Source organism: Eublepharis macularius, chromosome 2 (assembly GCF_028583425.1).
Source record: "Eublepharis macularius isolate TG4126 chromosome 2, MPM_Emac_v1.0, whole genome shotgun sequence".
Classification (NCBI taxonomy): domain Eukaryota; kingdom Metazoa; phylum Chordata; class Lepidosauria; order Squamata; family Eublepharidae; genus Eublepharis; species Eublepharis macularius.
In genome coordinates, this window is record NC_072791.1 from 36,447,229 (window position 1) to 36,464,699 (window position 17,471).

The following is a 17,471-nucleotide window of genomic DNA, read 5'->3' on the forward strand; positions in this document are numbered from 1 at the left end:
CTTCAGGACAACTTAATGCCCACTCAGAGTGGTTTACAAAGGATGTTATTATTATCCCCAACCCTGTGAGGTGGGTGGGGCTGAGAGAGCTCCAGAGAGCTGTGACTAGCCCAAGGCCACCCAGCTGGCTTCAAGGGGAGAGGTGGGGAATCAAACCCAGTTCTCCAGATTAGAGTCCTGCACTCTTAACCACTACACCAAACTGGCTCTCACTGGAGCCAGTGAGGCCTTCCGAGGCTGGGTGGGCAGAAGTATGCTGGGAGGGTGAGCACAACAGAGTGAGCAGCAGCCTGGCTGTTAGAAAGCAGAGCCTGGTTCCCTGCAAATCCCACCCAGGTAACTGGGGATGGTAGATGACATCACTTCCAGAAATGACATCATCATGCCAAAGCAATCTACACCAGTGAGGCTGGTATTTTTTAAGATGCCCTTGGCATGAGAGGGATTATTTTCCTTAAAAAATAAACTCCAAGCCATACTCAATGAAGATGAGTGGAATATACAGGTGAGGTGAATTAAATCAAACCTATTTTAGGTCTGTATCTTTAAATTCAGGCTATGTTGCAGGGAATGTTCAGTCAAATATCCTATTGGCTCCATGGGTCCCATTGCATAGCCTAATATACAAACTACAGATATTTCTATGCACAAGCTAAATTATGTCTTTATACAGTACAAAAATGAGACTGAATTTGTCTATGTAAATTGGAAGTACTTTTTTAAAATAACAGCATAGATCTTTTATAATCACTTGTCTTATTTGTATTATTATGCTGGACCTCCCTACCGAAGTGTTACCAGATTAAAAGGGGCCTTAATCCTTGACAAAATGATTTACTAATGTCTTCTTTCCTATTCATCCAGGCTATTTGTATTCACTTTGGATTTCTCAAATCAAAAGCTGCAGAGTCCACTTGTCTAAAGATTTAAAGTTTACATGCAATAAAATATTACACTCCAGATAAGATGGTTGTGCAGTTGTGGGGATTCTACTGGCACCAGTCACTACCCAAGGGAGTGACTGGTGGGAGAGGAAAGTTTTTGCCTATTACCGAATGACTTCAAACACAAAAAAACCCCTATTGTCTTTCACAAACTGTAATCCTCTCTGGGAGTTTTTCCAAGAGCTTTATGGACTTGTATGTAAAAAAAAAAAATTGCTGTCATACTGATCACATTGCAAAATGACACCATGATGGGGGGAGTACCAAATCCAGAGAGAGTTTTGTCTTGCTGTCAAACAGAAAGGGGAGGGAAGGTGGCAAATATACTAAAGGAAGGTTTTATTTTAAGTTTGGTAGAAAACTGCTAGAAAAATGCAAAGAACCTGTCATCCTTAGGCTCCATCTGACCTTTTCCAGTATAGACTGGAGAGATCTCATCCCGTCAATTCCATTTTGAGTAAGAGAAGCTGCACTGCTAGCATTTATCCTTGTTAGGATGTGATAGATTGTAGGGGGGGGGAATGCATAAATTTGCAAACAACATGCATAAGCTTATCACATGGCTGCCTCCTGTTACTGGAGTTCTTTTCATTAGCATTCTTTTCATTGAAACCTTGAATTGTGGAGCTGCAGGAAAGTGAATGTTTAGTCCTTTCCATGCGTACCTTTGCAGCACTTTAAGTATCCCCTCAAAATCTGGAATTAGTTCAGTTGGTGAGAAAGGAAAGGTACTTCTTTCTGTAGCATAGTAGTTAATTGGTTGGGTTGCAAATCAGCACTTTGTTGGTTTGAATCTAATTGTATCATATCAAAGAGCCCAGAAAGTGACCTTGGGCACTAATCTGTCTAGAAGAACATCATCACCATCATCATCATGGGCACTAATCTGTCTAGAAGATCATCATCATCATCATCATCATCATCATCATCAATCATCATCATCATCATCATCTCCAACACAGAGCCAGTTTCGGCTTTAAAGGAGTTAGTTAAACCATGGAAGAGGCATGGAAAGAAAACATTAATCTCTTCCTGAGTGACATTTCCCCAGTCTTCAAAGTATGTGTAAATTTCTATTTGCAAATGATTTGCATCTTGATTTCAACCAGAAAGTTGATCCAAAAACATTCTAATGAAGCTTAATATGTAAGTTGACTTTCCTAATGGGAAGCCTGAGTCTGCTATACAATTGCTATCTAACATAATGCTGATCAGGTGAGACCCATCCTTGTCCCCACACTGGGGCCTGGAATATTCACACATATATTGAACAGAAATGTGTATGTCTGGGGGGGAGTTCTTGTATTAGTGGGGAATTGAGTGAAAGTGGTCAAAGGTATCTTCAATATAAATAAAAGCACATCAAAAGAGATAAATCACCTTCTCTCTCACTGACATCGTAGATAAGATGCCTTCTGTTTAGTTGAGATCAGGGAGCTGTAGGTAAAACTCCCTCGTCAATCCACATAAAAAAAAGAAGAAAAAATCTATCAGGGATGTGGCATGAAGATTCTCAAGGAGGAGATATGGCTGGTGGTATGGAACATTCTTGCATGAAAAGGTCAGAGGTTTGCACCTAGATATTTGTTGTTAAAGCATCTTGGGCAGCAAGTGTTAGAGAATACCATTCTCTAAGTAAAGTTCACAAAGGATGCAGATAGTCAGGGAAGGTTACACTAAATTAATTATATTGTTTGCTTATTTGAAATATTTATGCCCCTCCTTATCTCCACAAACTCAAGGCAGTATTCAAAACAGCGAAAGCTGTAGGACACAGACATCCTAAGTTTCCAAAAAGTTAAAACCAATTCACAATTAAGTACAGTTAAAATCCTATACATGCAGTCAAACATATTACAACCCACTCTGAAGCTCCTGCTGATATTGGCCAAAGGTTATACATGCACATTAAAGAATGCTGGGGATAAAATGGATCCCAGAGCATTCCATACAACAGGACCGAACACGTTGATTTTGCATCTCTTATGGATTCTCTTTGCTTCTTGCCAGCAAGAAATGAGCAAAACCAATGGAAGTGTGTCTCTTTTAACCTAAAAATCGATTGCAGCTGATCCACCAACTGGTCTAGCAATATCAGCATTGATAGCTTGAGAGCATCTTAATAGATGTTGACCTTAATAGAACAGTGATGTTTCAGTCCCAAAACTGAATCTGAAGCCAGACAGAAATGGGTCTAAACCAGAAATACTTGCAGTTGATTTGCCATCACCTGCTCAGTCACCTTGCCCCTAAAGGGTAGATTGAATAGAGGCTGATAATTGCCCACATTCCCCTTATGTAAACATTTTTTTTTCAAAAGCTCTGAAGGAAACTCCCATTGAAGGAGGGGCATATTAATTATCTTAGATGAGAGAGATAATCACTTTCTCATGGCATAATGTTAATGAACAAGAAGGGTAAGGATCCAATTTGCAAGAAGTGGTTATCACAACCTCAAGCACTCTGTTGGCATCAGCCAGGGTGACCAACCAACCAGACGCTATTCATGACTCTGGCAAAAGGTTCCCATTGATACACTCAGCACAAGTTCTGTCTTCAAACTGGCATCTAAGTCTAACCATCATTATCATCATCATCACCACCACCACCACCACCATCATCATCATTTATAGTCCACACTTCTCACTAAGATCTAAGGTGGATTAAACAGTGCAAGTGAAAACACAATATAAACAACAGTTAGGACATTCACTGAGAAAAGTACCAGAATGAACAACAGTTAGGACATCCAGGGAAACAGATACAACAGAGAATGGCAGCAGAAAATAATTTCCATGGCATGTTCAGCAGCATGGAAACTCCCTAATAGGCACATATCTACATCAGCAGACAGTACCCAAGAGCATAGCATTTAGCTCCAATCCCTACCAAGACATCTCTCTGAACTATTTCTTATAACATAGTCCATAATCTGGTTAGAAAACCCTCCTGAATAATTCAGTTTTGCATAGTTTGTGGATTTTATCAGCAAAGAACTGAGCAAAATTATCACAGATAATCTATAGAAATATATAGATCAAATCAAGAGTGCTGGTCCCAGATGCCACACCCTGCATTACTCAAAATAATGTCAGTTAATGAGATTCTGTCTATGCAATGGTGGTGGAAACGATAGCCGCCATCATCACCACCTCATAGGCCTATAAATGGGTTTTTATAACCTATTATCTTTGATTCTGCGCAAGTTTTGTGCCAACGTTGCGCTAGCTATTTCCCCAGCCTCTTCATAGAGTCCAGCTCCCTGGTAAATCAAGGGGCTAGAGCACTCCTCAAGGGAGGGGGGAGGCAAACAGTATCAATCAATACTGATACAATGGCCTCCACAAAGTCACTGACCAAATTCTCAAAATTTCCCAGGGCCAATTAGAAAGCATTTGGATTCTTCAGTCTATGTGTGTGTGGACCATCCTAACTTGTCCAATGCCCTTGCATAGAGAAGGCAGTAAATCAATCTGCACCCATGTAATGTTCTGACCATGGCACAGGCTGTAATACCAACACCATTACCAGATGGCCTCCAAAGCATAAAAGAAGATCAGCATATGCCACACTCCCAGGCAGCCCCTAGCCGTGGCGGCGGGTCCGGAAGAGATGCTTGGCGTGGGTCCATCCTGGGGGTGCCTACGGGGGCCGCCTGGTCAGCCTGGACTGGGGGAGGGGTCCCTGGGTCAGCAAGGGCTCCCCCTTATGGCCTCAGAACGGGTGAGCAGGTGCCCGAGCTGGCTTGGCTCTCTCGCACTCGTCTCTACCCCGCAAGCTGCCCCTTCAGCATCAGGGGCAGACTTGACTCCTCCTCCCCAGCCTGGGTTTGGAGCCCTCCTTAAATAGCCACCTCCCTTAGGGCCAACTCCACCCCCTCTCCCAGGAGCCTGCCCCAAAGACCATCTCTACCACCTGGGCCAGGGGGGCCACACTCATTTGCCCCACCTGTCCCTGAGCAATTGGCCACTCCCCTTGGGATCCTCCCTCCTCCCTCCTCTACTGCCCTCCCCCCTTGATGGGCAGGTGGGCCTGCCTCTCTCCCGTGAGATTGGGTGGGGGTGGCTCTGAGTGCCGTGGGGGCCAGGCTGCCCTGCCCCCACCTCCCTGGCTGGCTCTTCATCAAGCAGAGCCCACCTGGTTGCTGGGTGCCTGCGCCGGCATCTTGCTGCACCCTGGTGCTTCCAATGACCCTCGGTAGCCTCCTCCCCGGCGCCCACCCTCCAGCCCTGGGCCACACCGCCTCCACTCAACCCACCTCACCTGGAGCCTCAGCAGGGTAAATATGTCCCGGATGGGGCCCTGGGTTGTCAGGGGGAGGGGACCGGCCAGTCTGGGGGTCAGTGGGGCCCACGCCTCCCTGGCTGGCTCTGCATCAGGTGGAGCCCACCTGGCAGCTGGGCACCTGTGCCGGCATCTTGCTGGACCCTGGTGCTTCCGATGACCCTCGGCAGCCTCCTCCCCGGCACCCACCCTCCAGCCCCAGGCCGCACCGCCTCCGCTCAGCCCACCTCGCCTGGAGCCTCAGCGGGGTAAGTATGTCCCGGCCGGGGCCCTGGGTTGTCAAGGGGAGGGGGCCGGCCATTCCAGGGGTCAGCAGGGCTGCCCCCCCAGACAATATGACTCTTCTCATGTGCCAGGCCCAACACAACCTGCAACAGTCCCAGGGTTGCCATTGTTGGTCCAGACCAGTCCAAGAGGTCTCAGCATAAATGAAGTCCCTCAGCACTATAAGATTTGTAATCTCTGAGATCAACCACACTCCTGAGATCAACTTCACCAACTCGGGGTTATAACCAGCAAGCTAAGCTGTTGGAACACCAGCAATAACCCTAATAGGGGGACCATGTCTTTGATACTTCTCATCCCCTGCTGCCACTGCCTGTGGCTGCTCAATACAACAGAAGGAAAAACTTGTAGAGAGAAAGTGCACACTGTGACATCACTTCTGGTCACATAACTGGAAGTCACATTGCTGCGACTCTCTAGCAATTTCCAAATCTCTATGGTTTTACTATAGAAATTTTGGAGATTTATAAAGTGCTCTCAATGTGTGGTGTCACTTCCAGTAATGTAACCAGAAGTGATGTTATAGCATCATATGATACCAGGCCCCAGCATCTAAAGTTCTCGGGAGTTGTCAGCCCTAACCTGTCCCTGAAACCCCATAAAAAGTACACAGTCATTGGAACTTAATGGATCACAGATTGATTCAATATAAAAATAACTTAATATGATTAATAGACACAAAATTTACACAGTTGCATTTTTTTAGAAACTGTTATGGCTTCCAGACCATTTCCACATGATACAATTTTTCCTGTTGTTTTCCCAACATGTGCCACAAAAAGTTATGCATAAGGCTATTTTAAGTCACAAAACACCCTAAGCCACAAATTGTCTTAATTTTCATGAGTTTTAATGTGGTGTTCTGCTTTTCTGGTTCAGCAAAACAGTCTCTAAGTTTAACATTATGATGCTAATCAATTTTTTAAGGAAAAAATATAGAGATTTAAACTAACTTTCTCTTTCTATTGCATGTTTTATTAGTTTAATATCAGTTAATTTTCCTCATGGGTTTTCCCTTTCAACTGTGTAAATCTCAGCTGAGTGAAGTAATGTCTTTTGGAAATGAACATTAAAAAAAAAATTACCACAAGAGAATGCAAGACTAGTTTTCTGTGGCATCATTGCAGGGTTCTTTCTCTTTTTCCCCACAGAATGTCTGCATTAAAGTGTTGGTAAGAGAAATCCCTGTGATAAATGCCAGAATGCAAAACAGGGATAAACACAAAGACATCAAGCAGTCTAATGCCATCTATACTAACAGCTCTTTCGAACAGATCTGCTTTATGCTGTTTCTCTGTTTACCATACCCTTTTGTTTAACTTCATTTTGTTTTGTTCAGCTGTCAAATACAGCTATATTTATTCTACACGGGCATTTTTGACAGGAACACGTATGGATTTTTCTAGAAAATTTTGATGTATTCTAAGCAAAAACATGGCCCTTCCCCCCATATCTGTCTACACTAGATTTCATGCATGTATACTAGTGTTCCTCCAACTGACAGTGATTGGCATGAAACATAGGAAAAAATGGTGTATCACTGGTGAAACCTCTGGAGTCCAGAAATAAGTATCACCCAGCTGATCCACCTATATCCTCTCAGTAGAGTTGACAACGCATAACTTGTGTCATACAGGGATATAGAACATTTATGGTGGTTTAGAATAATGATCACATCATATTGACAAAGGAGGCCTCTGTGTATGTACAGAATACACAGAGGTCTTTGGAATCACTGGAGCTTGCCAGATGCTGCCATGCATCCACCTGTGCAGATCCTCCAAATGAATGGTGTTTATGGAAGAGAGTGCATTGAGGGCCAATAAACAGGGCACAGAGGCCAAGGATTTTTCTGGATGTGGCCCCATAGCTCTGCTATTCACACAGTTATTGCCTCTGAATGTAGAAGCTCTCTTCAGTCAAAGCAGCCGCTGTGGTCCTATCAAGCGCAAATCTGACTAACCCCCTTTTAAAGTCATGCATGCTAGTCCCCATCACAAAGTCGACTGGCAGCAAATTCCACAATTTATTTTTTTCCATTGAATGACAAATACATATTTTTGTTGGTTCTGAATCTATTACTCATCAAATTAATTGGTGCCCCTGAGTTGTAGTACTATGGGAAAAGAGGGAAAATCTCTCTCTATCCTCTTTCTCAAACCCATGCATAATTGTATAAACCTCTCTCAAGTTACCACCCAGTTACCTTTTTACTAAACTGCGAAGTCCCAGTCACTTTAGCCTTTCCTTGTAGGAAAGGTGCTCCACACTCTTAATAATCTCTTTTGTACTTTTCCAGCTCTGTAGTATTTGAAGAAGGACTATACATACTATTCCAAGTGAGACCACCATAGATCTATACAAGGACATTTTAATATTAGCCATTTTATTTTCAATCCCATTCCTAATAATCTCCAATATGGTTTTTGCCTTTCCCCCCCACCAATGCCATAAACTGAGTCAATGTCCAATGTCTCTTTCCTTCTCTTTGTTGATTAAGATCTCAACAGCAAAAGTTTGGATTTATTGTTCCAGCATGCATCATCTTTCCCTTACCTACACTGAACTTCTTTTGCTACATTGTTGCCCACTAATCCAATGTGGAGATATCCTCTTGAAGCTCTTCACAATCCACTTCGGTTTTCACTCAAAATTCAGCTCAGAATAGATGGTTACCGCTATTGTTGGTGATAGCTGTGTACATATAGCATAAGCTTCTAGTGAAAATATGACCAAATGAACCTGCCTTGTATCAAGTGAGACTATTGTTTTGTTGGCTGCATGCCTTTGCAGAAGTCAGGAGGACACTGAATTTATCAAGAGCAACAAAAGCTTTATTAATAGAACTAACAAGCTGGATTCAAAAGTGAAGAAATGTCTAGCTGCACTGCTAGTTGGAAGAGATCTAGGGAGGTCTGAGAAGAAAGAGGACATTACCCTAACAGTAGCATTTTGCAGATAGACAAGGAGAAAACACCTTATTATAAAGGAAGTACTCAATCTGCAATCCTGTCTAACTAGAACTTGCTGCCCCCTGCAAGATCTTTCCCTCTTCTTTGTACATGAGACATTGCTATGTTTCCTTATGATTCACCTAGCTCAGTATTGCCTGCTATGAGTATAAGTGGCTCCCCAGGTTCTCAGGTATCAGAGGGTCATTCCCAAGACCTACTACATTCTTTTAACTGGAGAGGTCACAGATTGACTCTGGAATGTTCTACATGCAAAATCTCTGAAAAGGGAGCCCATAAACTACTTTGTTTATGGTACTATAGTGTGCATGCAGCAGCAAGAATCTGAAAATAGGTATGCTGAATTATGCTAATGATTCATCTAGTCCTGCATCCTATTTCATACAGCAGCCATCCAGATTGACCTGGAAGGTCTAGAAGCTGGCCACTGAGGCCAAAATGTCCTCCACTGTTACCCCACAGTACTTCATTCAAAGAGTTCTTGCCTCAGAACATGGTGTTTTATCTACATAGTATCAGACTGAGATATGTGTATGTTTCTGTGATTGTGAGTGAAAAAAGTCAAACTCTAGTATTTTGAACAGGATGGGTATACCACAAACTTCCAACCTTTCTCCAATTCGTGGTTCATTGTTCTCTGGCATTTCAACTGCCCTGCAGTGGCTGCTGAAGCTGGTGTGGGGTATTTGAAATAGACAACCCCTTTCTCCTGCTGTCCTTGCAGCAAGAGAACAGGGCTATCAGTTTCACAGACCCCATGCCAACTTCAGCTGAAGGGTTGAACCCAGCACGGGGTCTGTGAAACTGACAGCTTCCTTCTCCTGCTGCCAGAGCAGCATGAGAAAGGGTCTGTCAGTTTCAAAGACCCTGCACTGGGTTCACTGTGGTGTCTGTGAAACTGACAGCCTTTTTTGCTGCTGCCCGGGCTGTCAGTTTCACAGACCCCAAGCTGGAACTGATGCAGGGTCTGTAAAACTGACAGCCTGGGCAGGAGGAGAAATGTGCTGTCAGTTTCACAGACCCTGTGCCGGTTCCAGCGCGGGGTCTGTGAAACTGACAGCCTCCTTCTCCTGCTGCCAGAGCAGCAAGAGAAACGAGCTGTCAGTTTCACAGACTGCACGCTGGGTTCAGCCAATGGGCTGAAACCAGCGCGGGGTCTGTGAAACTTTGAACCAGCCAAAGAATGGCTGGAAAAATTCATTTGTTCTGGAAAACGCATTCCCACAGAATGTGTTTTGGTGCAAACAAACCGGCCATTCTGTACAGAATTTTGTTCTGTGGTTCGTTTCGTGCCCATCTCTAATTACAAGATTATGTGGTTATGTCTAAAACTACAATTTACATCCATATGAAAGAGGTAAGATAAAGATTGTATCTATTATCAGAACTTGTGTATGGCTATTGAATTTTGTGATGGAGAATTACAAATGGAAATTAATTTTTGAAATCCTGCTTGTTATAGATCAAAAATGAGAATTTATGTATACATGGTTTGGAAGTTCATATCTAATAATTAAAATTTAAGTTGATAAAGACATTTCAATTGGTTTCAAATATGGTGGCACAGTTGCTAACTGTTGCAGACCATCAGAAGCCCATTATGCTTAACTTAAGTGAACTTTTCTGGGACTTTGTTTTTCTTTCTGAGTACAATTCATGAATTTCATCAAATGGTGCTGTGATGGACTGCACTTCTTAAAAGCCTGGAAGTGCAGTACAAACAGCTGAAGGACTATTGAGGGTTAATCCATCACAGACACAGAGAAGTTTGAGTGACAGGCTGCTCCAAGGCATCTGATTGGGTAGCATGAGCTGGAAAGAGGAGGGTCTGTTTTTCAGTCCTAGCTGAGAGATATTGAATGTGAAGAGTTGGGGGACAGAGTCCTAGTGGAGAACAGTTTTAATACTGGCAGGAGAACTGGGGAAAGTTGGCAAGGTGGTTTTAGAAGTAGATGCAGACTCTCAAATGGGCCAAAGAAAGGAGATAGATCTTCTAAGCTTTTCCCTATCCAGTCAAACACGGAGGTAGCTCTGGAGAGTGAAGAGATCCCTGGTCAGGTGTGGTTGGAAATGCCTGTGGAGACCTTCAGATTCAGTTAATACCTGGAGGAAAGCCCTGGTGTGTGAAGAAATGGGGGTTGAGGTACTAGAAAGTGGGTACCAGACTTCCTAACTCCAGAAGAGAAAGAGAATACTAAAAGAAAGTATACAAGAATGCTTGGGGGAAAAAACAAAGGAACCAAAGTCTCAAAACATATGCCATTAAGTATCTATGAAAAGCATAAGAACTGAAGTCTGTGCATGTTCTGATTTTACCTCAGACAGACAGACAGACAGACAGACAGACAGACAGACATGTTGAATTACTTCAGAAATTTCCAACCCCTGATTTCGCCTGCTCTTTCCCCACTAAAGTAAATACACTTGTTAGTTGTCTTTGGAATTTTAAAAATGCCTCTGGTGCCATTTCTGCTTTTTAAAGACAAGGGAATGTCATAGATGCATATTCAACAAGGGCAGTAGAGGGAAACCCAAAGATCTCCATCACCCTAAACAACTTTTGCTGTAGACTAGGATTTTCACCTGGACCTGAATAGGCTCTGAAGTAACCCCTAGCAGAATAATTCCGAACTATGGTTATGCAGTGGAGGTACTTCAGGGTATGATGCCTGCCTTCTTGCTTCTGGCATTCTTGACCAATCAGAACATGCAATAATTTTGCTAGAAGCCTACAGCAAACAACTGCATCATAACAATCCAATATGATGCTCATATTGCTAGTTTGGAAGGGACATAAAAATTTCCCCATGGACACTAATCAGGAAGGAAGAAAAACATTCTTTTTACCCAATTACACTAATCTGTTCACAAATTCCTAACTAGTAGCCTGTGCCCCAGGAACCTAGGGAAAAGAGGGCAAATGGATTAGTTTCTGTAATGCATGGTGGGTCTCAGATTATTGGGAAAGTCGGCACATTACAACACACCAGGCTAATAGGAGATGCAATAGAATGCCTCTTGGAAGTATGTTGCTTGTACTGAATTCTGTGTATGAAGCAAGGCTTTTTTTCTGGAAAAAGAGGTGGTGGAACTCAGAGGGTTGCCCTCAGAGAAAATGGTCACATGGCCGGTGGCCCCGCCCCCTGATCTCCAGACAGAGGGGAGTTTAGATTTGCAATCTAAACTCCCCTCTGTCTTTAGATCAGGGGGCGGGGCCACCGGCCATGTGACCATTTTCAAGAGGTTCCGGAACTCCATTCCACCGCATTCCCCCTGAAAAAAAGCCCTGGTATGAAGGATTGTATATGTGAAGTTAGAAAAGATCTCACATACATTTTTCATTTCTTGAGCTAGAGAAATTATAAACTATTTAATTCTTTACATGGGAGGTACATTTTTCTCTTCTGTCCTTCAGGCCACATAGATCATCCCCGTGCTTTATATAAGAAACTATCAATGCATTTGGTAATATTCAGCAGAACTCTAGACGGAAGAGTTAATGACAAGTCAGTACATGACAAAGAAATGTGCCAGTAACAATGGATTTTTCACAGACTGAACCCATATTAAACCATTTAAGCCATATGAGATAGGGTTGCCAGGTCCCCTTACCATCCTGGAGAAAGTGGGGGTCCTGGCACTCACCTTTCTTGTTGTTTTCACAAATGCACAAAGCACGAGAGTGCTATGGGGTTGGCATGATGATGTCGCTTCCGGGAGTGATATCATTGCACTTCCCAGGGAGTGCATCCAAAAGGCCTGTTCCCCACCTTCCCCTCCCCTCTGCTGCCCAGGTGAGTGTTGGCTAGTGTTGGAGAGTGGAAGCTGGGCATCCCCTGCCCCTACCAGGGGACCTGGCAGCCTTAATATGAGATGTCAGACAAATTTAAACCCTATTGTCTTCAAAGGAGACCTCCAACTACCTAATTAATTTTCCTTTGTGTTATAGTTCTAGCACATGTGTTTTCACAGATTAGCTTATCACTAAAATGAATGCTAAAAAAGAGTTTCGTTAAATTCCAAAGTATTTCAAGTTTCAAAAACAGGCAGTGAAAGAAAACCAAACTAAGAAAGACTTTATGGGGTTTCCAAAATAAAACAGGAAGGTTAATCCTGTATTAAAATCATCAAGTAAATTCAACAGTGATTTCCCCCCGTAGCTGTTCATTTGAAAAAGCATTCTTTCCTTCTGTACTTACTTGCTGTTTTAGTCCAAATCCTGGACACACAAGGGTATGGCTAAACAAATATATTTACCCCTGAGGCTTCTGGGAAGAATACTATTTGCCTTGGCAAAAAATGGGGTGGGGAGGATATTGGTTAGGGGAGGAAAAAAACAAGTCTTTTGTTTTGTGGGATTTAGAAGTTCCCTGGAGCTTGATTACACAAGCTTCTAGACTGCACAGCTTCCCTTCCCCAAGACTCAGGCACATTCCTGGGCTCTTCCATTGACGTGTTGAGCCTTAAAATGAATCTCTTTGGGAATGTTTGTTTTGCTCTCTCCAATCCATACTCTGTCTATCAAGGACGGGAGCTACAACTAGATTTAAACTTAGTGTGCATTTTTTTGTATTAGTAGCATTTCTTTTATGACTAAATTTATAATGAGCCTCATGTACTAATGCTATTTGAGACCCTTTTCTGAAAAGATGTGGGGGAAATGATCATGTGAGCAAAATGTGAGCAAAAACTCAAGCATAGTCTCTTTACATTTTTGCTCTTCTTGTTCGAACCTGGATTTATGCACTGGCTAAATTAGGTAAACTTTAGGGCCTCTGATTATGGGGCCTCTAAATTTAAAAAAATATATATTAATTTTTGTTATACATAATTGGTTAAAATATAGGCCATTTCCACACATCTTACCTGTCTGCGGAACATTGTGCAAAAGACCCGGAAGACAGCATCTGAGCGAAATCACGCCAGGAAGATGTGATTTTGTGCAAAACTCCCAGATAACAGTGTCTTCCTGGCATGATTTCACACGAGAAGACGCTGTCTTCCAGGTCTTTCGCACAATTTTCCACAGGCAGGTAAGATGTGTGGAAACGGCCATTGTAATGTTGTGGAGAACTTAAAGTAGCTAACTCTGACTTGGGAAATTGCTGAGGATTTGGAAACAGTGCATTGGAAAGGCAGATTTAGGGAGCAGAGGGAACTCATTGGGAATGTGATACCCCACAAAGCAGCCATGTGCTCCAGGAAAACTGATTTCTGTAGTCTGGAGATTAGTTGTAATTCCAGGAGAACTCCACATCCCACCTGGATGTTGGCAATCCAATTAATCTTGACATAGTTTAGGACTTCTTAATCTGGCACTCTTGTTGATTTTGCAACCTATGTGCTATGCTCAGGCTGGGCTCTGTCAATGAAACACAGACGCTTCCTTTTGGTTGAAATGGCCTCAACTTTATTGATTACAGCCTGTTTGGAGCATTGGCCAGGCATCTGGGCAATGGATCCTGTGGCATGAAAAGGCCCTTTGCTGTTCAATGCGTTACTCCCCAGCCCTGATGCTGGCTCCTCAGGACGGCAAGTGATGTTTCACCGCCAGTGATGCTGGCTGGCCCCTTGCCTCCCTATATGATCTCAGGGGTGAGCTGCCCGATATGCCCTGCTCACCCCTTCAGGATCCAGCCCGATGCCTCAAAACTGCCTAACTACTAAAGTTGTGACTGGCCCACAGGCCACCCTTGAAGAGTGGTGGGTGGGTGGGCGGTTAAGTGACCTGTTCCTTCCGAGTCTCTGCTAGAATGGTGCCAACCATGCTGCAGCCCTTGGAAGAGGATCTCCTGCATGCTCCTCCTCTTCCAGCGCTGGACCTTGCCTCCTCCTCAGCCTGGCCCTTGGTTGTCTTCATTTATACCTCTCCTTTCTTCCCAATGGTGACTCAAAGTGCTTACATTGTTCTTCTCCTCCATCTTATCCTCACAAAAACCCTGTGAGATAGGATGTGCTGAATACAAGTTTCCCAGTCAGCTTCTATGTCAGAATGGAACCTGGGTCTCCAAGGTCCTAGCCTGACGCTTTAACCATTTCATCATACTGGTTTGTCCATGCTTTAGGCTCTGACCACTTGAAAGGCCCTCTGAATACTATTCAGCTTTTAAAATGTCTACTTTTGGTAAAGGAAGAAATTTCTTCAAATATATTCAGAGTTTATCTTACATTTGTTACAAAACATGTTTACTGTTTATGGATATCGTGCTGACGTGTCCAAGTTAATTACTGTCCCAATCTGGTCCTGCTGGCGGAATTTATGAAACAGCTTCTCTATTTCCCCACATTTTAATTCTCTCACACATTTGACTGTGAATTTATTCTGGTTGGGTAGAAGACTGTGGTTTTTGGGAGGAGGAGAATAACTGAGCTGAAATACTATGGAGGAGAAGGAAAAGAGAAAGCAGATGGCGGGGGGGCAACAGCAACAATTTGCTCTTCCAGACATCCTTCGATATAACAGGGCAACAAATAGACCGTGGACTAACAGAGATAATAGTTATAGGAGTGGAGTTAAATACAATGGGGCAGATGCAATAAATATACTGATGTTTGGCTCCATAAACAAAGAAAGAGGGAAATGAATCAAAGACATTACTGCCTAGCTTTTAGATGCAGGTAAATCCCTGAAGTGGTATAAAAGGAAAAGTAGCTAAAAAACCATATGGTAAAAATTGTCCTTAATGGTTTGGTACAAAATTCTTGTTTAATTCCTCAGTATGTGAAATTAAAGAAAAGATGTGGTGGTTTTCATTGGCCTATCCTCCCTGAAGCCTTTGTAAACAGAAGGAAGATGTTGCTAACATACTAGCAAATACATTATCTAGAAAGGACTGTATATTAGACCTTATATGAGCCCTTAAGTACACCGCTGCTGCTGACCAGTTTTACTGGTTCCACACACTGAATATACATTGTTAGTGTTGATTACCCTGACTGCTGAGGTGCCTGGTAGGAACTTGCAGTATGGGTAATCTTATCCTGGCTCAAAGGTCTGACTGGTAAAGCTGCTGTGCCTCTCTTCCTTGACTGGACACCAAATAGTTTGCTGAGAGGACCTGAGCCCATCTGTCCTTCCTAGGATTTCCAGCTAGTGGCTGGCAACCAGCAAGATTCATGAGGGGCAGGGTCATGGGTGCACCGTTGAGCAACTATATGATATCACTTCCAGGGAAATCTTGAAAATGACATCACACCTGTCTAGGAATGGTCAGAAACTCTATAGTAAAATGATAGGATAGTGTAAACGCATAGTGTATCCAGTGTGCAAAGTTCCCCCTGTGACCTCCCATTCCCTGGATTAGGCTCCAGGGGAGCTGGCAACCCTAACCTTGCTATGCCTTCCCACTCCCCTGTTCTTCTGCTTTGGCCCCTGGGGCCTCTGGCAGCCCTATACACAAGTGATTGTCAGGCAAGGCTGCAGAGACTGGAGAGGGTGAGGAAGAGGCCCATATTTTGTCCCTCTAATGGTAGCCGGCATGTCCTGAAAGCTAGGATGGGGGCTGGGGGCTGGGGAAAGATGTAGAGGCCTAAAATTCCCCCCCTGTGCCCTAGCAAATAAATATGTATATACCATTGGGAGATCAGTGAAGACATAGTTACATGCAAAAGAATTGCCACTACACAATCCGAGATAGTTCCAACATTTTTATGGCTTTTCAAAGCGCTGATATGTGTGGGGCATCTGTTTTTTAAAAGAAAGCCCAAGTATATTGATGAGTGGTGTCTCTCCATCCCACCGGTATGAAACATTTTCTTCTAGCCAGACTTTGTATACAAGAAACCAGCTAACATGGAAGAAAATGTTGAAAGGAACAGAATACAGCAAGGAAAGGCATGAGGGGTAGCGCTTAATCTTGTAAAAAGGAAAACCTCACAGTGAATTGCTGATTTTTAATCCACCATCATATCTGGAATGGGATGAACTTGACTACTGTTTGCTGATAGAATCCTGGAAAGGATCAGGGAATGGACCATCATAATCATGAACTTCTCTACCAGTTGGCTCAACTATCTACTGAAACTTTCTGATCTTGTCTGCATTCTCCTACGGTGTAGGAGATTTATGATGACTTTTGACTCAGGGACTGAACTTATTGCTCATTCATAGCATTTGATATCAATATGTTTTTGGCATGAGAGGTTTTGCATTAAACAAGAAGAGAACGGATTCCAATTCCAACCTGTGCACATGAACATACTCCCTTAAAATGTCACAGACCAATTGAAGACTCGTATGGCAAAAGATAAATGTTCCTTATTACTTTTCTTTTACACTTTAAGCTGTGTATGAACGATTTAACATCTGCATTATATCTGTGCTTCGTTTTGCAACCAACAATGACCTCATCCTTTGGTTTTCTTGGTACCTTACCATCATCATAGAATTTTAATAAACCTGAGGTCACTGAGTAATCACATCTGGATTGCTGAATGTCTAGAACGGTGCTTGGGGTGGGGTGAGAGGAGGAGAAGAAAAGGATCAGACCATAGCTCTACAAATCAAGTGTTATGGTACATGAAGTTGTTTCTGGGTGGAAGAAATCTATATGTTCCAGATGTTATGCAAATACACTTTTTATCAGCACCTACTGGTCTTCGGTTCTGAAAAGAATTAGAATGCAAAAGTTACTGACTTTTTTTAAAAAATGAGGTGAATTGTTAATGGAGGGTATATATTTTGGCACTTTTATCTGCTGCCAATATGACATTAGTTTCTTCTTCTAGCATTTAAAGGTAATATTATGCACAACTTCTATAGATGGAAATGCAAAGAGCCTTCTCCTGGTACAATGCAGAGAATGGGTCTACAGTGTATCCAGAAGTGATACCACATCTATTGAAACCTCTCCCTGATAAGGAGCTCTGCGCACTTTCTCTTTCTGAAGTTAGGTACCAGGTGAAGATCTGGTTCTTCCACATCAGTTATGATTCAATCAGCATTGGTTTGTTTTGATTCAGTATTATTATGATTGCCCTCTGGACT